A 22,734-nucleotide genomic window follows, 5' to 3' on the forward strand; every position below is an offset into this window, starting at 1 on the left:
ATACTTTCTCCAAGTATGGTGATCTATTTTCATTTATGGATAAAAGTTCAAAAAGTTGTAATTCAAAAATGGCTTCCAGCATATGGGCAGTCTTTATCAGTGTTCAATGCAGTCCTAATATCAAAGATCTGGAACCTTTGAATTCAGAGAACTTCAGCACGGTAAATGATGTAGCACCGAGGTTATGAGTGATATTTTTGATTTCTGAAATTTCCTATTTGTTTATACTCTTTTCTGAAAATGAATTGAGGTATCTTAAAACAAAGGACATGGATGATAAGGTTAATTAAATAAGAACCAAGGAAAGGAGAAGGAAACATTTGTTGCTTTCCCCATGGAAATTATTTATTTAGGCGCAGCCTTATTTGATTTAGATACTTTTGGTTCTTACTTCAGTGCTAAGTAATCCAGCTTCACAGCGTTTTAAGCATAAGACTACACTATGCCTGAGAGATCACTAACTTTAGAAGAACTACGAACCTGAAAAACAGGAGGTAATGCAGTGAACTCACAAGAACAAGTGACAAGTTTTGCTTTCATCTGCTTGAGAGAATGGACTTCAAAACCTGCTTTTGCATGTAACTCACTGTGAGACTGTAACCAAATTACTCAGCCTCTCTGGGTCTCTAGTTTTGGTGACTAGAACAGCTATAAGTTCTCTTCCAGCTCTCACATCTTTGGTCTAAAATGACACTTATTCTGAACAGGTAAATCTGGGTAACTTTCCAAACCATTTATGTTTACTCATTTGCAGTAATCCCAGAAAAGTATTTACTTTTTAATACCTTTATTGAAATATAATTTATGTACTATTAATTCATATTACCCATTCAGAGTGTACAGTTCAATGGTACTTTAGTCAAAATTCTTAATCACTTCCTCAAGTTGGGTCAAGCGGAATTCCTCTTATTAAATTCCTCTTATTAAACAAATGGCAAGTCAAGTTCAGTAAACCTGTTGGTAGAATGAGAAGATCACTCTAGTCATATTTTCTCAGTGTGCTTTCATTTTATTTGATGCATTTCAAATTCCTATGATACCAGACATAAGACTCAAATATTAGTCTGAAAACATTTCAGAGACAAATGAATGTACTGGGGGAACATGCTAAGTGAAATAAGTCAGACAGAGAAAGAGAAATACCATATGATTTCATTCATATATAGAATTTAAGAGACAAATGAACAAAGAAACAAATGAACAAATAAAGAAAAAAAGAGGCAAAGTAAAAAACAGACTCTTGAATACAGAGAATAAACAAGTGGTTGCCAGAGGGAGGTGGATGGGGGGATGGGTGACATAAAGGGGAATAAAAGTACACTTATTCTTATATAAGCACTAAGTATAGAATTGTCAAATCACTATATATCGTACACCTGAAACTAATACAAAACTATATGTTAATTATACTTCAATAAAAAATAGAAAATATATGAAATTAATATTAACTATTCTCAAAAATTAAATTGTAGTCCTCAGATAACATAAATGTATGTGTTTTGATGGGGACCAGTGGCCATAGTTAAAATTTTATGCTACTATGGTTAAAGAAGAAATATGTGCAGATTAAATGACATGCTACTGAACAAAAAATGAATCAACAAATAACTGAAAAAAATTTAAAAACACCTTGAAGCAAATGAACACAGAAATTTAACATGTTAAAATTTGTGGGATGCAGTAAAAGCAGTTCTAAGAGGGAAGTTCCTAGTGATAAATGCCTACCTCAAGAAACAAAAGTCTCAAATAAACAACCTAAATTTACCCCTCAAGGAAATAGACAAAGAAGAACAAACAAAGCCCAAAATTAATAGAAGGAAGGAACTAACAAAAGATTAGAGCACAAATAAATGAAATGAAGACTAAAAAGGCAAAAGAGAAGATGAAACTAAGAGCTGGTTCTTTGAACCGAAAAACAAAATTGATAAGCCTTTACCTAGACTCACCAAAACAAGAGAGAGGGCTCAAATAAATAAAATCATAAATGAAAGAAGAGATGTTACAACTGACACTACAGAAATACAAAGTATCATAAGATACCACTATGAATAATTACATGCCAACAAATTGGACAACCTAAAAGAAATGTGTAAATTCCTGGAAACACAAAACCTATCAAAACTGAATCGTGATGAAATAGAAAATCCGAACAAATGGGTTACTAGTAAGGAGTTTGACTCAGTAATCCAAAACCTCCCAATAAACAAAAGTCCAGAATCAGATGGTTTCACTGGTGAATTCTACTGAGGATTCCAAGAAGAATACCAATCCTTCCCAAATTATTCCCCAAAATAGAATAGGAGTAAACACTCTCAAACTCATTTTAAGAGACCAGCATTACCCTGATACCAAACCAGATAAGGACACCAACTAAAAAAAGAGTAAATAAGCCATATTTACATAAATGTAAAAGTCCTCAATAAAATGTTAGCAAACTGAATTCAAGAATACATTAAAATGATCACACACCATGATCAAGGGGGATTTATTCCAGGGATCCAAGGATGGTTCAATATCCACAAATCAGTCAACGTGATATACCACACTAACAAAATGAAGGATACAAATCATAGGATCATCTCAATAAATGCATAAAAGCATATAACAAAATTTAACACCCATCTATGATAAAAGCTCTCAACAAACTGGGTATAGAGGGAACACATTGCAACATAATAAAGGCAATATATGATAAGCCCTCAGCTAACATCATATTTAACAGTGAAAAACTGAAAGCTTTTCCTCTAAAATCAGGAACAAGACAAGGATGTCCACTCTTACCACTTTCTTTCAACAAAGTACTGGAAGTCATAGCCAGAGCAGTTAGGCAAGGGGGAGAAAAAAGGCATACATATAAGAAAGAAGTAAAACTGTCACCATTTGCAGATGATGTGATATTATATGTAGACAACCCTAAAGACTGCCCCAAAAACTGCTCAAATAAGTGAATTCAGTAAAGTTGCAGGATACAAACTCAGCATGCAAAAATCTGTTGCACTTGTATACACTTACAACAAATTATCAGAGAGAGAACTTAAAAAAACAAGCCCATTTACAATTACTAAATTTATTAGTAATTTATTTTGCTATGTTACTAAGTTAGTCTAAAAGAATAAAGTACCTAGGTATAAATTTAACCAAGGTGGTGAAAGACCTGTATATTGAAAACTATAAGACATTAATGAAAGAAATTGAAGATACAAATAAATGAAAAAATATTCCATGCTCATAGATTAGAAAAAGCAATATTGTTAAAATGTCCATATGACCCAAAGCAATTTACAAACTCAATGCAATTCCTATCAAAATTTCAATGGCAATTTTTGCAGACATAGAAAAAAACAATCCTGAAATTTGTAAGGAACCACAAAAGTCCCTGAAAAGCCAAATCAGTCTTGAGAAAAACAATAATAAAGCTGGAGTCCTCGCACTGTCAGATTTCAAACTGTAATACAAAGGTACAGTAATTAAAACAGTAGGACACTGGCATAAAAACAGATATATAGATCAATGGTACAGAATAAGGAGCCTAAAATTAAACCCATGCATATATGGTCAATTAATTTACAAGAAAAGAGCCAAGAATACACAGTGGGCAAAGGACAGTCTCTTCAATAAATGGCACTGGGAAAACTGGACAACCATATGCAACAGAATGCAACTCAAGCACTATCTTATATCAGACACAAAAATTAACTCAAATGGACTAAATATTTGAACATAAGACCTGAAACCATAAAACTCCTAGAAAAGACTAGGTGGTAAGCTCCCTGACATAAATCTTGGTGATGATTTTTTTAATCTGACACCAAAATAAAAGCAACAAAAGTAAAAATAAACAAGTGGAACTATATAAAAATAAAAAGCTTCTGCACAGCAAAGGAAACCATCCACAAAATGAAAAGGGAACCTACTGAATGGGAGAAAATATTTGCAAATCATAACTGATAAGGGTTTAACATCTAAAATGAATAAAGAACTTATACAACTCAATAGCAAAAAAACCAAACAATCCAATTTAAAAATGGCAGCAGATCTGAATAAATATTTTTCCAAACAAGACATACAAGAAGACATACAATGGGCACCTGAAAAGATGTTCATCATTAAACATCAGGGAAATGCAAATCAAAACCACAACAATATATCACCTCATACACTTTAGAATGGCCATTATCAAAAAGAAAGGAAATAAATGTTGGCAAGTATGTGAAGAAAAGGAAATCCTTGTGCACTGTTAGTAAATTGGTATAGGCTCTATGGAAAACAGTATGGAGGTTCATCAAAAAAATTAAAAATAGAACTACCATACAATCCAGCTATTCTACTTCTGAGTATTTATCTGAAGAAAATGAAAACAGTAACTCAAAAATATATATGCACTCTATGCTCATTGCAGCATTATTTACAATAGCTAAGATATAGAAACAACTGAACTGCCCATCAAGGGATGGATAAAGAAATTATGGTACATATACAGTGGAATACTAATCAGTCATAAAAAAAGAATGAAATCTTGTCATTGGCAACAAGAGGGATGGACCTCGAGGGCATCATGCTAACTGAAATAAGTCAGACAGAGGAAGACAAATACCATATGATCTCTCTTATATGTAGAATCTAAAAAACAAAACAAAACCAACTGGAGCTCATAGTTAGAGAAGAGAGAGTGTTTGCCAGAGGCAGGGGGTGAAGGGTGAGAAAAATTGGTGAAGTGGGTCAACAATAATGACAAAAAAAAAGATTTAAAAAAAGTATGTGTTTTGCTGGGAACCAGTGACCATGGTTGGAATTTTATGCTGAGATTACAGAAAAGGGATAGAAAAAAAATTTTTGCTTGGTCAAATTACAATCAAGGTAAAAAAATCATATTCTTAAATTAGAGAGTAATTTATAAACAAATGCTTCCATTTATTTTTGTGGGACTTCTTTACTACATTTATTTGAACTCCCCTTGCGCAAGAAGGTTCTGATAGGTCCCACCATATTCAAGGAGGTCAAATTTAATTTCATGGTTGGTCTGTATAGTCTGCTAAATTCTCTTCGATGGCTTTCCACTTATTATACAAAATATTGATTTAATGTAAGTTTTGGCTTAATGCTCAGTAGCTAGCACTACTGCTTTTCACACTGGACTCACTGGTCTGAGCTGACATGGAGAGAGATGTCAGGGGAAGTGGCTAGTAGTGAACATGGGCACCCTGAGCTGATGGCCACCTCAAGAGGAGTTACCAAGCTGGTCACTGATCTCCTTGCTGCCACACTGAAAGAAGAAATTCAAAGGCGGTCACTGCACACAGACGTGTTTCTGAACCATGTGGTCTGAGTAGTAAAGAGCTCCTCACACCAGTGATCATTAAAAAATAAATATTTATTGAGCACCTACTGTGGCCAAAACGCTGTGGCAAGTGCTGTGGCAAAGATGGATAATAGAAAGTCCCTGGCTTACAGGGGTGTTGGGGGGTGTGCATAAATAACCTTAATACAAGGTGGACTGGGAGGCACATTATAAAGGAGTAAGGGGGACGAACTGAAGTTTCAGGGAGGCTTCTTGAAAGAGTGGAGATTCCAGCCAGGCTTTCAAGGTAGACATTAATTACCTACCTTAATCCAAATTAAGTCATATGACTAAATAAATTTTAATCAAAGGCCTTCATTATCAGTAAAAGATTGGCCAATTCTCCTCTGTGTATATAAAATAAATATGAAGCCACATGCGGGGGTATATTGTTTTTGTGGAAAACCCCATAATATGAATATTAGAAAAATTAAAGCACAATAGTGAATGTAAAAATGAGAAAAGTTACCTCCTGACGCCCCCACACACCTAAATATTCAGAAACAAACACTATCCTATGGCTTCCAGCAGTTATAGGATATGGGAATAAGAATCTGATTTTTTTTAAAAAGAAATCAAACAATAGCTTCTCAAGCAATGTGAAAATCAAAAATGCATAATCAAGAGCAGGAAATTTTAACCTAGAGTTTAATGCACTGGAAATGGTTGCGTCTTGATTTGCAGTGATCTTCTTTTCTGACCATTCAGCTGTCCCGACACCTTCTCCAGTTCTGGGTCAGTGAACACACCGCCCTCCTGGCCACACACGGCCCCACCCTCACTTGCCCACGATGCCAATGATGTATGATGCTAAATCATCATATAATGAGGAACCAAGTACTCAGGCTTTTCTAATTTTCACAGAAAATGAACTTTAATTCAAAACTATGCCTGGCTAATTAAACTTTCCTGTGATCTAATTTGTTCTAATTATTTCCATAAATTGAGATGTAACAGGGGTTATATAAAATTATCGTAACAGAAAATTGAGTTTGAGTCTGAGTTTTAAGCTAAGATGAGGTTTCTGAATTGTTGCAACCTGTTGCTGAATGTGGATACTATTATACACAACTCAGAACTGTACAAAACAAAATGAAATAAAGTAAAAAAGCTTTTTTCTTCCTCTTTGAAATCTCTAGGTAAAGTTTCATTCTCTGAAAGTACTAAAGACTTAGGTTATACTGCACAAATGAGGCTGAACAAACAATCTGATATAAATCCAATGAAAAACAGTCATCTAAATTCAACACATTGACCATCCAATACCAACTGTAAACCAGACTACTTCCTAAAAGGCATAAAATCTAATTATATGCTATATTAGAAAGCATTAACATTCTCTATCAAATTATATTTTCATATCTCTCTGGCACCAGAATGGCAACTTTTGAAAACCGTCCCACGCTCCTTTTTTTTGTTGGCGGGAAAGGAAGGGAGAGGAAACCTCCCTTCAACCTATAAAGAAATGGCAATGCTTATCACGAATGTGAACATATTAGACTGACCCAGAGAACTTTGCCTGGAGTTAGAGCCAACACTCAAAAGAAGATAAGCACGAAATGAGTTCACAACCCAAACTATTAAAACAGCAAGAGTTTGGACCTTACTATATCCTTCATTTTGGCTAGTTAGATCACTTTCCACTGATGTTGGTGTAAACTTTGTAATAACACAGAGCCTGGATTCCATCAACAGGAATAATTGCCATCTAGAGAAGTCTTATGAAACTGCCTGATGAAAGTTTTTTTTTAATCAATTAAATAAATATATCAAATTAAACTCATCTATATTTTTAATGTACCTCATTGTAGTTCATTATGGAAGACCCCCATATGTTCTGTATCATTAGTGAGACATTCTCAGTGGTGTAATGATGTAGTGCGTACACATGGGGTAAAGTAATGCATTTTTCATTTCTTCTGCACATTTCATTACAGGGTGAAGATGCTGCAATTTTTCATTTAAGATTCCATTTTGGTGTGGGAAAGGGGAAATAAACCTAGAGCCAGAGCTGTGTCCAATTTCTCTAACTTCATAATTCAGCAACTGATAATTTGCTGAGGATAACTTTTCTTAAACAGTCCTCTCCCCTTCCGTATTCAGAAAAAGGAGGGATAGAGGCTGCCGTTCCTAGGATATTTTTCAAACAAACCAGAGGTGGCTGATTTCTGAGGAAAGTGAATCCTTTCATTGCCATCGGCTATTTTTGCCAATGATAATTGTAGTTTGTGCACCAGGTTCCTTAAAGGGGAACTTCAGTTTATAAAAGATGGGAAATGTAGGACTCCACACTTTCCCAAAGTTAGCTCGCCTGAATATTTGCTTTCGGGATGATCCATTAGCGTTTACATTGTCTTTGGCTTCATTGGTATAACTAGAGCTTTTTGAGGACCTCACCAAAAATGACTGCTCCAGAGTCGTCTATAACACTGCAGGGTGATGTGACGGGCTGTTGGGACACAGTTCATACATAGCTGTGCTGATCCCATGGCTTTATTTTTTAAAGATTACAAGCCACACAAAGGTACAAAAGTCAGATATTTCCATGTTTCAGGGCCCCAAGTGTTTATAGTTGCTGTTTCCTCCATTTGCCGAGCCTGTTTGCCCTCTCCTTTCTCATTTATCCATAGCAATGAAAGGGCTTCTTGCAGTCTGAGCATTAAACTGGCTGTGAACTATCCTCCCCCCCACCCCACCCACCCCGGCTCCCAGACCCTGGCTCATCTTGGCACAGGTATGCAATGCAGCTGCAACGTGAGCCCCATCTCCGTCTTCCCTGTGCCCCTATCCCTGACCTGCACAAAAGTCAAGAATGAAGTGCTTCAAGAAGGAGGTGTGTTATTACACATTATTTCATTAAAAGACTTCTACTGAGCCGGGATGGCCAAATGGGCTCAATTGAGTCTTTCTGGGGATGTGTGTGGCTGTCTATGGTGGGTCGACACCAGACAACATGCTTCATTCTCTCTGGGGATACGTATACCCAGCCTCGGGCACTTTCCCCTCCCACCATTTGCAAATACCTGATCTATAACGTATTTTCCATTCCTGGGTCAGGAAGAGAGGAAGAAAGGAGGAAAAGGAGGGTGCAGAAGAGACCCTCCCCCATGAGCTGGTGGGAGGAAAGGAGAAGTTAAAATAACAGCGAACAAGCCAAGTCCCAGCCATGTACTGGCTGCCTCTTTAATAATACGGCAGGGAGACAATGACGTTGAACAGTTGCTGCTTTCTGTTCAGCGTCACCTCCTTGTCTGACATTAAGCTGATGTCTACCAAGGCTCCGGCAGACCCAGTTCCGCCTGCGCTCAAGCTGGAATGCTTGCTGGGTAGTCGGGGCACAGAGCACACAACAGCTATATTTTGTTGCAACAAGAGCTGAGGGAGAAAGAACACCCTGGCAAGGGAGTGAGCTGCCTTCTCTAAATGCCTGCTCGGCTGTCCCAGTGTCTAAAGTACATTTCTCTTCAGTGAGGAATGGGCCCTCAAAGCAAAATCATTATCAAGGCCAAGCTGGAACACAGGGCTCACTGTCTGCCGCCTCTCTCTCACTCTGTCTGACAGATTTCCTGTCAATTCTTCTGAAGCGCACAGCATCTACCATGCGATATTCTGTTCATAGACAGATAATGACCCGCATACAGCTGTGCACATTATCTGGCAGACAGATGTTGGACCGGGGCTGCCGCCGATACAGTTCATATGCAGAAAGAGAAAGAATGGTCCATTAGTGCTAATTCTCTTCTTTCTTAACAGGTTCACTATTTGAACCAGACCCTCCACTTGGTTTATCTGTAAAGCGAAGTAGATTCAGTTTCTTCTTGATGTTCTCCTGTTTCAGAGAGGAGTTAATCGGGTTAAAGGGTTTGGCCTTTAGCTGAAACCTTTGATTCCAGACTTTAAACAGGAATGCTCTCATTTTCCCCCTTGTCTCCATAGCTCTGTTCTCAGGGGACTTCAGGGTTGAAGCTGAAATTAGATGGTTACAAGTGCTAACACCTGCTGCAAGTTCATCGGGTTTTGCTGGCTTTACGGCAGCGTCGGGTGCTTCCACAGTTTGGGCAGGAAAAGATGGAGAAGGGAGCCGTGGCCCCATCGCAGTGGGCCATTTTTCTTCAGTGGCTTTTCTCATTTTGCGGCCCGTCATGGCCACACTGTGACCAAGCATGGCTGTCCTCTCTCTGGCTTCCACCTCATTAGCGAGACCCACCTGAGTAAGACCAATGGAGGTGGCCACAGATGCCTAGCTCATCTGAGGGAGTCAGGAGCACATGAAGGGGACTTTAAATTATTAAAATTATGGATTTTCCTTTCTCATCAGCATGTGTAGGCCGGGGTGGTGATGGAGAAGGCCTACTCCCCTAGCCTCATGGGAATGAAATCCTCTGCATCTGGGGGACATCTCAGGCTTACGTGGGAAATGGGAACAGTCTTCAGGGTCACTCCTGAAAGAGCATGAACAAACGGTATTGAATCTCAGCTGAGACTCTCTAGTCTAAGACTTAGGAGAGATGGGAGAAGGAAGAAGGAAATGAGAGGTCCTAGAATCTGATAGATGAATCCTGCTGCCCCCTCTTCACCACGAAGGGCTCTCCATGCAGGGAGGCCAGTCCCAATGTCCTGCTCCCACGTCCTGCCCCTCCAGAGGGGAGGCAAGTCCCAACATCTGCATGGCAGGGTGGAAGCATGCAGACCACAGCATCCACTGCCCTGTCCTGCTCAAGTCTGCTGTGCAACTTGCATCAAGCTACAAAGCTCTCCTCCTTACAAAGATTTTCAACACTAAACAGCCTCTTCCACAGGTTCTAGTCGGCTTCTGTTCTCATCCAGCTCTTCCTTTTCACCCTACCATTAAAACTCAAGCAACATCTTATCATCTATGCCCTTGTATTTTCTGGAAGCACAAATTATGTCCCATTCTCCAATTTGGTATTCTGCTCTAAACTGCTGTTTTTTTAAAGGAATTTCTTGCTTCAGGTCACTCCCTGGCACATGTGGGGCCTCGCGCAGTGAGTTCTTGTCTCTCCTACTTCACTTCCAGCAAACTGTTTCCTCAAATCAGCGAGATTTCACTCCACCTCTTTCTGAGCTTCGAAACACACACACACAGGGCTAAAAGATGGACCCTCATCAGACCACTTGATGCCGGCCAGGAGGGTCCCGCAAGGAAGACATTTCTACTACATGTTTGCATTCAAAGGTAATAGCTCTGCCTTTTCTCTAAAAGCCCCCTTGTCTGGAGAAACCTGGGTTAGAGCAGCTGGAGATCTTCAAAAGGCAGCCATTTCTTTCAGCTTCATTTTGCAAGGACAGAAACCGAGGCACAGAAAGATGAAATACTTTGCCCAACTTCATGTCTTTCTCTTAAAACACTGAAAAAAAAAAACCTTAAAATTTGCTTTATGCATGTTAAAACATAAATCTCTAGTCCCTTGGTTTAGCATGTAGCTGGAGGGTATGAAGCGGGTCTTTCTTTTTAAATCTGTCCTAAATTGCCTCTGGATTGTCCTCACCTGGAGGCTGACATGCAGGTGGGCAAAACCCTCAAGTGGGAGGTCAGCTGAGAGCACACATTTCACGAGCACCGCACCCACTGTAACTTTGGGAGTCGTGCGTCTCGCTGTGGCAGAACGCAGGGCATTGTATGGAGATGCCTCCCTCCAAACTGTGGCTGCAGCTGGAAGCAGCAAGGGCTCTGGGCAAGCAGGGTTTTCTCATCGCCAGAGAGCATTTCACGCCACAGGGTGGATGAGTGCTTCCACACAGATATCCTATTAGGATGGCCTAGGAAACACAGTGGGTGATTAACCTTTCATCTCTGGGTTCTGAGCCTGATTCAGTTCACCACTGGAAAGGCACTGGGTGGCCACGTGTGCCTTGGCACCTTCTTGAAATTCCCCAGCGATCGGGTGTGAGTGGCAAGCTGTGATCAGCACCAGCCCAGGGCGAGAACTGGGGGGGATGTGGCAGAGAAGGACGGAACCACAAATGAAGGTGCCCTGCACGGTCGTGTCTCCCCTTAACCACTGCAGTGAGGGTTTCCACACACAGATAAAATTCACCCGAATTATTAAAGAGCCGAGAAAAAAAATTCCCATCACAGTTACATGGATGTTCTGTCAACAGCAGTAACAGTAGCAGTTACAGAATAACTACAGATAATTACAATCATTTAATTCAAAGTACCAAGTCACTTCATGCAGAACATGACTCATTTATCATTATTGACCTTAGAAGAAGCAAATTTACCCAAATCAATAAAGGTTCCAAATATCCATTAGAGCAGACAGAGATTGGTTACAAGTGTTAGGAGCTTCTATATACCTGGATTAATAGGGAGAAGTAGATCTGGATGCTTTTGATTAATGAAGAGATTTTTTTTTCCTTTTGAGACAGTTATTTGAAACAGAATTGACCTTAATTTCTCCTTTAATTCATGTTATGGAAAGTCAGTTGTTTTTGTTAAGAAGTTTCATTCCCATTAGTTGCTGAAACGTAGTGTAATTACAAAGAGAAGTAATCTATAAACAGGTAGAGTTCAACTTTGTTTTTAATGGACTGTTCGGGGCTCCCTGAATATTCATGTGGCAGAGATCCGTCTGGTGGAAATGGACTGGAGTCTGGTGGGAATGACCAGGCATCACTGTGTTTCTCTTTTTAAGCTACTGCTGTGAGCTTTTTCACACTCAGATAAAATTCACCCAAACTATAAAAGAGGAGAGGAAAAAAAATTCCCATTACAATTATAGGGGTGTTCTATCAACAATGTTCACAGTAGCAGTTTCAGAATAGCTACAGATAATTGCAATCTCCTTGTTGTAGAAATGAGAAGGTTTAGGCTGCTTTTGAGAGTTTGGTATTGAAAAATAAAATTGAATTGTGGATGGAAATTGGGATAATAATAAGTCAGTTCAGTCACTTAAACATCAAGTAGTTCAAATTGATTCCCAGGTGTTGTACAAACATTACCTCACTTAATCCTAATGCCGAGGGCTGGTGGGGAGGAAGTGGAGAGTTGGAGGGAAATCCCACCTCAACAAAACACACACAGATTTGAACATGTCTCGCCCAGCATCCCAATCCAAGGCTCTATGATAGAAAATTAAGACTTCCGTCAAAAATGGACTAGATTGTGAAATGCATTAGCATAAAATTAGTCATTGTGTGAAAAAAGGTTATCAGTCTATTTGTTCAAGAATTGTCAAAATTGCAAGATTTCTTTCATGACAGAAGTTAAAATGATGAAAATCTATGATGTCATCCCACAGGAAGACTCAGAGCTACAAGGTCGGATTGTTCTCCTGCCCCAGTCCCAAAACTCTTAGTCACACCGCTATGACCTCACCTCATTGGCTGAGGGGAACTGGGGTTGGCTTTTCCAAGGTCACCCAGTCAGTAGGGATGGAGCTGGCATCTGAGCGCACATGAGTTTGGCCACAAAGGGCATCCTCTTCCTGCCATACCTTGCTGTGTCCAGCAGAGTTCAGGCGGTCCCTATCAGGGCAAGCATTCTGCTAAGAAGTCATCTGGAAGAACTGAACCAACATTTTCCAAAATGGGTTTTGAATGCTGTATACCCCCCAAAAGAATAAATGATCTTTCCCACTCCTATGGGGGTCTCTCAGGATCAGGTGCAGCGGAGCCCACACTTTACATTGATTAGTTCTTGTAAAGAAGCCAAATTCCGCAGCCCTCTCATTGAATATGGAGTTTAAAATCCTTACTTGAGGAACTGAGAAAATTCTCCCCAGCTACAAATCCAGCCCCACAGGAAATCCAGGTACTGGCAGGGAGGGAATCAGCTGGAACCACTAAAGAAACAATTGCTTCCTTAACACCATCTGGGGAAGAGAGGCTGGAGTGGAGGCTGAGAACATGGAAGGAAGCTCTAAGGAAGAGGGGAAAAATGCACAAGAAGCATAAGTCACTGGGACTGAAAATTTGTTCCATTTGTGTCTCTCTGCGGGAAGAAATAAAGAAATGCTGACAAGGCATGCCAGTCTGAATCCCTGAGCAGTTGGCCTGGTTGACTTTGTGTGATGGTGGGCCAACCTGTGTGCCTGCCGGCTCACACCACCGTAGCTCTTCAAACACATTCTATAGATCCCGCTAATAAATTCCGTTTGGCTGCAACCCTCTCCCAGTTCCAGGCAGTCTCCTCTGAAGTGTAAGTGCAGCCTGTCTTTAAGCCAGGCTACTGCCACTTACTGGTGATCTGTACCTCTTTGGAAAACTAATCTACGCTGCATTTAAAGGCAGGAAGCAGAGTTTGAATGAAAATGCAGTACCATGGCTAGAGGACACAGCTCTCACACCTTCTGCAGCTCCAGAATAAGTGCTATGTTTTAAAAATATATATGTATGTGTTGGCAACATTGAAAAGGGGGCTAAAAAAACATCCCCCACAGAAGTGAGAGCAGCAGCAAAGGAAACGTTAGCGCCCTGCTGACGGGAACAATAGAGCATATGGACATCACACGGCGCTTGCCAAGCAGACGAGGGCAGGGTGATCAAAATGGAGTCAATCTGCTTCTCTAATAGCAGAAGAATCGCCTGCGTGAACAGTGTCTCCAAGTGTGCACCGAGGCTCTTTAATTGCCGAAGAAAGGAGAGAGAGGGTTCGGTTCACATTTTAGCCAAGCGTACTCCTTCTGCTGGGGGCCTTTATCCCAGAGCACTTTCTGTGGTGAGTCTCAGGTGGCCACCACATGTGGATCTACACACCTGAGTCCTGGCACTAGAACAAAACCTCACTCGGCAAGGGCTCTCACCCAAAACCATTCTTGACTGTCACCGGGGTAGAGCTTATTCAACCCGCATCGTAGAATGAGGTTTACAAAGCTCAGCTCAGGCTGAGGGTCCTCCCTGTCCACTGAGCATCTTCCTGGTTCCTGCATATTTCTTTGCAAATTCAGTCCCTTTCTGCTTCAGGAAATCTATTGGCATAGAAAATTATAAACCCCGGGGTCAACTTTTTCTTTTTTTCCTTTGGCTTAAATGTTGTACCTTTATTGACACTGGTGATTGAAAGGGGAATGCAGGTGACTTGATGCAGCCCATCCCCTTTTCTGAGAACTACCTGGAAATACATTTCATGTTGCTAGGGGTTGATGAGCAAATTGCTCTCCTTACAGCCATGTTTGATTGGCAGTCTAGTACCCTGTTACCCCCCCACCACCACCACCCCTTAAGGACTTTCAACCCAAAAAGCACACTGTGAGTCTAAGAAGTAGAGGCCTTGGATCTTGTACTCATTGTGACTAAAATACCGTGCACTAACACAACTCTCAAATTTATGTTTAAAGCACAGGACCCTCTTTTGATCTCCAGACTCGTGTATCTAACTGCCTGTTCAGCATCTCAACTTGGTCGTCACATAGGCATTTAAAATTGTGCCACAAATACATTTATATCTCTTACTCCCCACTGCCTCCTCTGCAGTCCAAAGTATATCATGTTTCACCTGGATAACTGTGAAACTCTCCTTGATAATCGTTCTTCCAGCTCTAAGCTCCCTACCATCTACTTTCTAAATAAAAGATGGAGTATGTTTAAAACACTAATTGTATGACTTTCCTTTCCCACTTAAAATGCTTCAGTAATTTCTCATTGCACTTCCACTAAAAACTAAAAAGTTTTCATCACAATTTGAAGCCGTGGAAAATTCCCTGTCCCCTCTAGTTTCAGCTCTTCTGTACAGTTCTCTCCATCATCCACAGAGCCACAGTCACAGTGGCCTCCTTCCAATTCTTTGAGCCTGCAAAATACTTTCTGCCTCAATGTCCTTGCACAAGTCAGAACACTCCTCCCCTACTCCTTCCATGCTTCCCTTTTCCTCTTTCCTCTGCTCACAGCTGAAATGCCACTCCCTCAGAACCTTCTGTGATAATCCTCTCAAAGCAGGTTTCTCTGCACTCCTCCATAATTACTGTCCATCCCTAGACAATCTCCTGCATCCTCCCAAAAACTCCATGAGAGGGGAGAAGAGCCAAATCTATTTCATTTACCACTGTCAACTCAGCACCTGGCAAATGTCCGACGCATAACAGGCACACAGTAAATATGAGCTGAATGAATGAATGTGCCAAACGAGAAAAGGGAGCCAAAAGTATTGAAAAAGAAAGAGAAGAAACAAAGGGGGAAAGAATAAGACAAGAAGGCAAATGGGCATCAGTATAAGCTTAGATGAGATTAGGCAGAAACAGAAAATGTTGAGATAGTATGTGCCAGGTATGGAAGAAGGAAAAATCGCAATGTCAGAGTGTAGTTTCCTGTCAGACATAATTTTAACATACCAAAAAACCACCCAACCAACCAACCAACAAACAACAACAACAACAAAAAACCATGTTTCTCTATGAAAAACCATTCAATATAAATAATGACTTCAGGACAATTAATGTGAACGTAATTGTATTGGTCGAGGCAATGCTAACCACTGTAACAGATAAACCTACAAATTTCAGTGGCTTAACACAGAAAAAAGCTTATTTCTCACTCTCATAAGAGTCCTTGTGGGAGTTCCTCCTTGGATAGATCTCCTTTAAGAGATGTATCAGAGACTCAGGCTCCTCCATCTTAAGTATGTAGCTCCCAATGTCACCCTGGGGGCTGACTCCATTCCAGCTTACTGGAAAGGGAAAAGAAGATGAAGGGTCATGAGTGGGAAGCTTTTATGGGCCAGACCCAGAAGTGGGGTATGTCATTTCTGATCACATTCCATTGACTAAAACTTGGTTTCATGCCTTACCTAACTGCAAATGAGGGCCAGGAAATGGAGTTGAGCTCTGCATCCAGGAAGTAGAGGAAATCGGTTGGTGATCTGTGTCACCGTATTCTTCAACTTTGAAGGATGCCTTTTAAATATTTTATTCAAGTTGTCAGTTATGTGAAAAGAAATGATGTTTACAGCATATGACTGGCAACCCTAAAAATAGAATGAGCCCATTTAGCACATATTTTGTAATAAAAATTTCAGGTGCCATAGGGCACCTTCCTTGAGGTCCTAGTCAGTCTCCTTCATTCACAAGTGAGCTGCAGGAGACAGTGAAACGTGCTCTCTCCTCGAGTCCTTAAAGTGTTAATGTGCAAGGTCTGTGTGCAGAAGGCAAGCTGCCATAGATCTCACTGACTTTGGCAGCAACTCAGGGGTTATATTTTTCTCAGGGATGAAATATTCTTGGATAATTGTTCCAACATGTGAGACCCAAAAAAAAAATTTTTTTTTGGTAGAAAAAATTTCAGGAAATAGAGACAGACAAAAAAACCTACTAAGTTATCTAGCCCATCTCTTGAGAATCCAAGCAGATTTATACACTTCAAGATACTTCACAGGATAATCCACTTATATGTGGAAGAGCCAGCCATGGACCTCCCTGTCAGCCTGCCTTTATGGTGCACGACATACAACCCCACTCACGTGCACAATCATCATCTCTCTCAAACAGGCTGAATTGGCTTAAGGGGTGTGCATAGACTGAACAGATGCCTATGTAATATGGTATGAGGGATGCTGGAAAAAGACACCATGTCCAAAAATAGCTCCCCACCTAGTGTGTAACATTTTCCTAAAATTCTGCTACAAACGAATACATAATATGAACCTCTTACCTTTGGGTGAATTAGGTTACCAGACCCTTCTCCTCCAGGACACCTTGCCAAGATCAGAGAACACTAATATTTTAAAGGCCAAATAAAATGGAAAAAGATAATTACGGAGTATACAATCCTGTCCAGGAAGAGGAAGCCAGGGAGGCAGCTCTGGGTACCTGCAAATGGGAACAAACTGTGCAGAAAAGACATTTATGTCATTCTCGGATACTGATGTAGATAGTCAAGCTCTTTCACTTATATTAAATTCAATTATGGCAATTCAGTTCTGCAAGATCAGGGAAAAACTATATTTTAATTCCATTTTGACATCTGAACAGATTCCTCTAACCAAATCATGGATTCTATTTCAACCATATTTATGGGTCTTAGTCCTATGATTCCCTCCTGAATCATATTCTCTTCCCATTCCCCCCATCTCACAGATGAGAAACTGAGGGCTGGAGGCATTAAGAGCTCACAGTGTTAGAGCTAGAACTATAACTCATCTCTAGTCTTCTCTGCTCTTTACATTGTGTGATGGTATTCAGTATTTATAATCTTTACTCAGTGCTGGGCACTTTGAGTTAAACAAAGAATATGATAAGTGCCTGCATTCAAACATCTTATCTTTGGGGGAGATTAGACCTACACATACTAAATAATTAGAAAAAAAATGATGTTAATGGGACAGACATCTTCCCATTCTAGATTTTCCTTCCCATCAAGGGAATGCAAAAAGTGTAACTCTGGACTTCACCCTGCCCTTGGGGAGGTAGAGTTCCTTATCTTACAGTTTACTCTGGATAGGATCATTGGGCATGCATAGTTCTGCTCCGTCCTTCTTCCTCTTGTGAGCAATCCTTACTGAAGAGAATTCAAGTTCACCTGTGCTCCTCCACGCCTTAAGTCTTATTGCCTAAGACAAAGTCAATGAGTCTGCCCAATATGGAGCTTTAGTTACAAGGACCAATGTACTCTCATTCTATGCTAGGTTCTTCAATGCAGTCTTTTTTATTTTATCCTTCAAGTCATTTACTTCTATATTGTGAAATCAAGGTGCTATTTATTGGTGGCAATTTGGACAATAATCTCTGAAAGTTTGGGGACTCAAAATAAGGGTGAGTTCTTATAGAATGTGGGCCTTATGATATCACCTTAAAAGCATAGATGGAGAGGAGAAGAGGTGGTTACAGTAAGGAAAACTTCCACAGACCAATGAAGACACTGGACTGAGCAGATGGAAAAGAGAATTTATGTTGAGGAGAGAAGCCTAAAATATCACAGCTAGAAGAAACCTTCAAAATCAGAGGTTGAAAACTTAAATGTCTTCAAGAGCTAGGGAGGTAAAAACATAAATATGTGCAGCAAATAATTATGACAATAAAATAGGTTGAGTCTGTGGCAACTAATGAAATAATGAGTTCATGCTCCATCTAAACATATGTAAACTTTCTTTAATTTTTGATGGTAACGAATGAGCCAATTGAGCAAAAAATACATCTATGAGAATATCTAGTTGTCCCTTTTATATCATTCCTAAAAAGTAGGTGTCCAACCTATACTGGTTGGACAAGTGATCCAGCCAAGTGATACTCTTCCAGAGGTGAGCCATGCTATTTAGGTTCTGCTCTGATGATCAGAAACTATTCTTCCACAGAAGCAAATCTTCCTCCTGGAAGCTCACACCCAGTCTGTTAATTTCATCCTTAATGTCATACAGAACTGGCCAGTTCCATTATGCCCCAGAGACGTTCGCTAGAACATCAGAAATCAGTATTCTTGTCTCCTTCTGCGTGTCCCCTTAGAACATGTTTTTGTTTTTTTGTTTTTTTAATTCCTTTCACCATCCTTGCTGTTCACCTTTGAAAAACATTTCATTCTATCTGGGTTCTTTTTAAAGTGTGGTTCCCAACATTTTGTAGGATATAATATTCTGTGTATTTTAGGTAATATAGGTATTATACTTGGTTTCACACCAGTGCAAGAGAATATGGAATTATAACTTCCAGTTTTCTACATACTTTATTCATTCCGACTGATGCCACCTAAAATCATATTGCTTCAAAGTGAAGTTAATATTGGGCGCTTGGGTGGCTCAGTCATTAAGCGTCTGCCTTCGGCTCAGGTCATGATCCCAGGGTCCTGGGATCAAGTCCCACATCGGGTTCCCTCCTCGGGGGGAAGCCTGCTCTCCCTCTCCCACTCCCGCTGCTTGTGTTCCTGCTCTCACTATCTCTGTCTCTGTCAAATAAATAAATAAAATCTTTAAAAAAAAAAGTGAAGTTAATATTGACTACACCTCTAGATAACCTTTATTCACACTGCTGGTAAGTCCTTATACTTGAACAGTACAATATAGGATATTTTTCAAGTTCAATTTCACCTAGCTAGGGCTGGCCCCTTACTCTACTCAACAAAATGCAACAGACATTTGAGTACCCATTGTGTGCCTCTCATTTCTTTGGGTGTTAAGAATTAGAAATAAATAAGATAAAATTCCCTGCCATCAAACAACTCACAGGCTTCCAGGACACTAAGTAGTAAATAAAAGAAACCACAAAATGATAAACACTAAAATGGGGTGCTTATGGAAAATGCCATGGTAATAAAGATGAGGAAGCATTTAATCTTATTAGGAGGGTTAGGTGCACTAGGGAAAACTATAGAGAGAATATGACATTTAGCTAGGCCTTGAAAGATGGGTAGGAATATTTGCTTATTTTATTTTATGAAGACTTTATATTTTTTAGCATAGTTTAAGGTTCACAGCAAAATTGAGGGGAAGGTACAAATATTTCCCCTATACCCACTGATTAGCCTCCCACTGTTATCAACATTCCACACCAGAGTGGCACATTTGTTACAGTTGATACACCGACACATCATAATCACCCAGAGTTGATAGTTTACTATTCATTCTTGGTGTTGTACATTCCACAAATTTAGAAAAATGGGTAACAACATGTATCCATCATTTTGGTATCATACAGAGTATTTTTATTGTCCTAAAACATCCTCTGTGCTCTGCCTATTCGTCCCTTCCACCTGCCCACGCCTTCTGACCCCTGGCAACCTCTGATCTTTTTACTATCTTTTTACTAGTTTTGCCTTTTCCAGAGTATCATAAAGTTGGAATCATATAGTATGTAGCTTGTTTAGATTGGCTTCTTTCACTTGGTAATATGCATTTAAGATTCTTGCATCTTCTTTCTTGACTTGATAGCTCATATTTTTAGCCTGAATAATGTTCCATTGTCTGGGTATATCACAGTTTATTAATCCATTCACCTACTGAAGAGCATCTTGGCAACTTCCAAGTTTTCACAATTATACATAAAGATGCTATAAACATCCATGTGCAAGTTTTTTTTGTGTAGACAGAAGTTTTCAACTCATTTAACCAAGGAGCATGATTGTTGGATTGTATTATAAGACTAAATAGGAACAGGTTTTCCCAACACTTGTCCAAATTTGAATTAAAACTTAATAGTGAAAAAGAAAGAGTAAGTAGGAGCTTTTTTAGGAACAGGAAGACTTGCAGTACAAGATTACTTCCAGATTATGAAACCCCTTGAAAAAAGTTATCAGGGTGTGAAAAGGAAGGACACATGAAGGAACTGGGCAGCCTAGGGCATAGGGTACACAGAAAGTAATGGGGAGAACTAAAGGTTGATGTTCAAGGCTGAGAAACATGGGTTCCATGCTGAAGGCAACAGAAAACCTTTAAGAGCTTATAAAGGAAGGGAGTGACAAATCTATATCTTGTCGATTCTGATTCACTCAAGCAAAATATTCACTATTCCTTCCAGACTTTTGCCTTCTGCCTATTTGATAGTGACTTCAATATTTTGTTTAAGTCTTTGATTAAAATGTTGAACAGGACAGCCCAGCCAGGAGAAAGGTCTCTTCAAGTTTATATCAACGATTCATCTGACAATGGAGATGGGGAAGGTATGAGAAAGGGAGGAATCTAAGGACAAGTGTGCCATGGTTTGCACATGAAAGAATGTTAGGATTTACTGACAACATCCTGGTGATGCAGGATGATGGAGAGTTAGAATCAAGGATAACTTCAGGGTCTTTAGCCTGGGTCAATGGGAAAATCGTAGTTCCAGAAACAGTGAGATTTTGGAAAGACAGAGAGATTAGGGGAAATGTAGTAATTCTGGATTGGGACCTATTGAATGTCAGGAGTCAGCAGGACCATAAGATATAAAAGCGCAAAGCCTATTGTAAATTCAAGATTGAAACTTGGGTGAGAGATCATTGCTAAAAATGTAGATTTAGAAGTCATCCACTTGGATGGATATCTGGATCCCTGAGGGTGGACAATGTTTTGAAGGGGAGCAAAGTGGAAAAGTTAAAAATAATTAACTCAACATGATTTATTTTGCTCACATCTATTATATTACTGTATGAGTAGGCAGATTATACAAACTAGTTTATGAATTTCTCTTATCCATCTTTAATGATCCAGGAACATGTGGAGAAGAATACTAGATGAGTTGGAGAAAATGTCAAACATTCAAGGATTACCACTAATAGGCCAAGTCTTCTCTGTATAGTTGTGAGTCAAAGAAACCTAACTGAACCCAGGCTTTCCTCTATGCTCGGAGTTTAAAATGATGTTCATCTGAAAAATGAATTTCCTTCCTTAAGATGTTTTGCCATCACAGACAGAAAATGGTGCTGATAAAAACACAACCTAGAAACACAGGGATGCCATTTGTATTTTATCTGTATCTAATAATGTATGCTTTTGGTATTTAAGATACTATTTATTTTGTCATTGAGCTTTCATTAATCTTCCTTCATCCTACTTTAGCTCTTGCTTCTGATGGAGTGGGAGGAGGATATGTGTGTAATATGAACACACGATGTACTTTTTGTCTTGCAAGCAGTTCTCCACTGAAAAAGTATGATTTTTAAGGATTTGTTCATAGTGGAAAATAACTGCAGGAAACCCAATTTCTTAATTTCTTACATATCTCTATTCAAAAACTCATCTCTCCAACCACTATCAAGTACTAGGAAATGTGGATTTGGGTATTGGTTTTTGTAGAATGACTTTACAATTAAATTAAAATTCTGGTTCAAAATTATTTTTCAACTCAACATTTTTTTACTCCCAGCATCCCCCAACAGGCATGCACATGTGCATGGGCTCACACTGTCCCACTGCATCCTCTTATTTGAGATTATTAATTTGATGATGAAGAGCTTTCATTAATATTGTTCTCCTTTAGCAGAGGTCAACTCTGCTCAGAATCACCTTCAGAAGAGCTTGACCAGTGACTAAATTTATAAATTTTTAAAATATTGTCAGTCAGCATCAAATGCATTTGCCCATTTAAAATGAGTTTTGTTTCAACGCACTTTGCTGCCATCCATGGTAATTGGAAAGTCAGTTTGAGATATCTTCTAATGTGCTTCTTAAAATTGACCAAGGCTGCAGAAGCAGCTTCTTAAACCAAATATAATTAATTTCTATCTGTCCAACCTGATCACTGTAAGCTGACAGTCTCTCGTATTCTTTATTTTTAACGTATGTGAGGGCTTTTTTTTTTTTTTTTAGAGTACATAGTCCTTTTATCTCTCTTTTCCTTCTGCAAATTGGCATTTTCTGTCTTCTAGGAGTCTCATTACCATCCAATGATTTTTCTTCACTTCACAATAAAGGCACTGAACTGGGGCACCCAGAAGAAAACACACACCTACCCATATAGCACTTCTCTTTCCCTGCATCTTCCTCCATGTGGTCTTTATGGTTTCAATAGCTCTTAAGTGTCAACAGAGACCTGAAACTT

The sequence above is a fragment of the Mirounga angustirostris genome, unplaced genomic scaffold, assembly GCF_029215605.1.
Source record: "Mirounga angustirostris isolate CCGP_5_RB_7025 unplaced genomic scaffold, mMirAng1.0.hap1 SCAF_9, whole genome shotgun sequence".
Taxonomy (NCBI): domain Eukaryota; kingdom Metazoa; phylum Chordata; class Mammalia; order Carnivora; family Phocidae; genus Mirounga; species Mirounga angustirostris.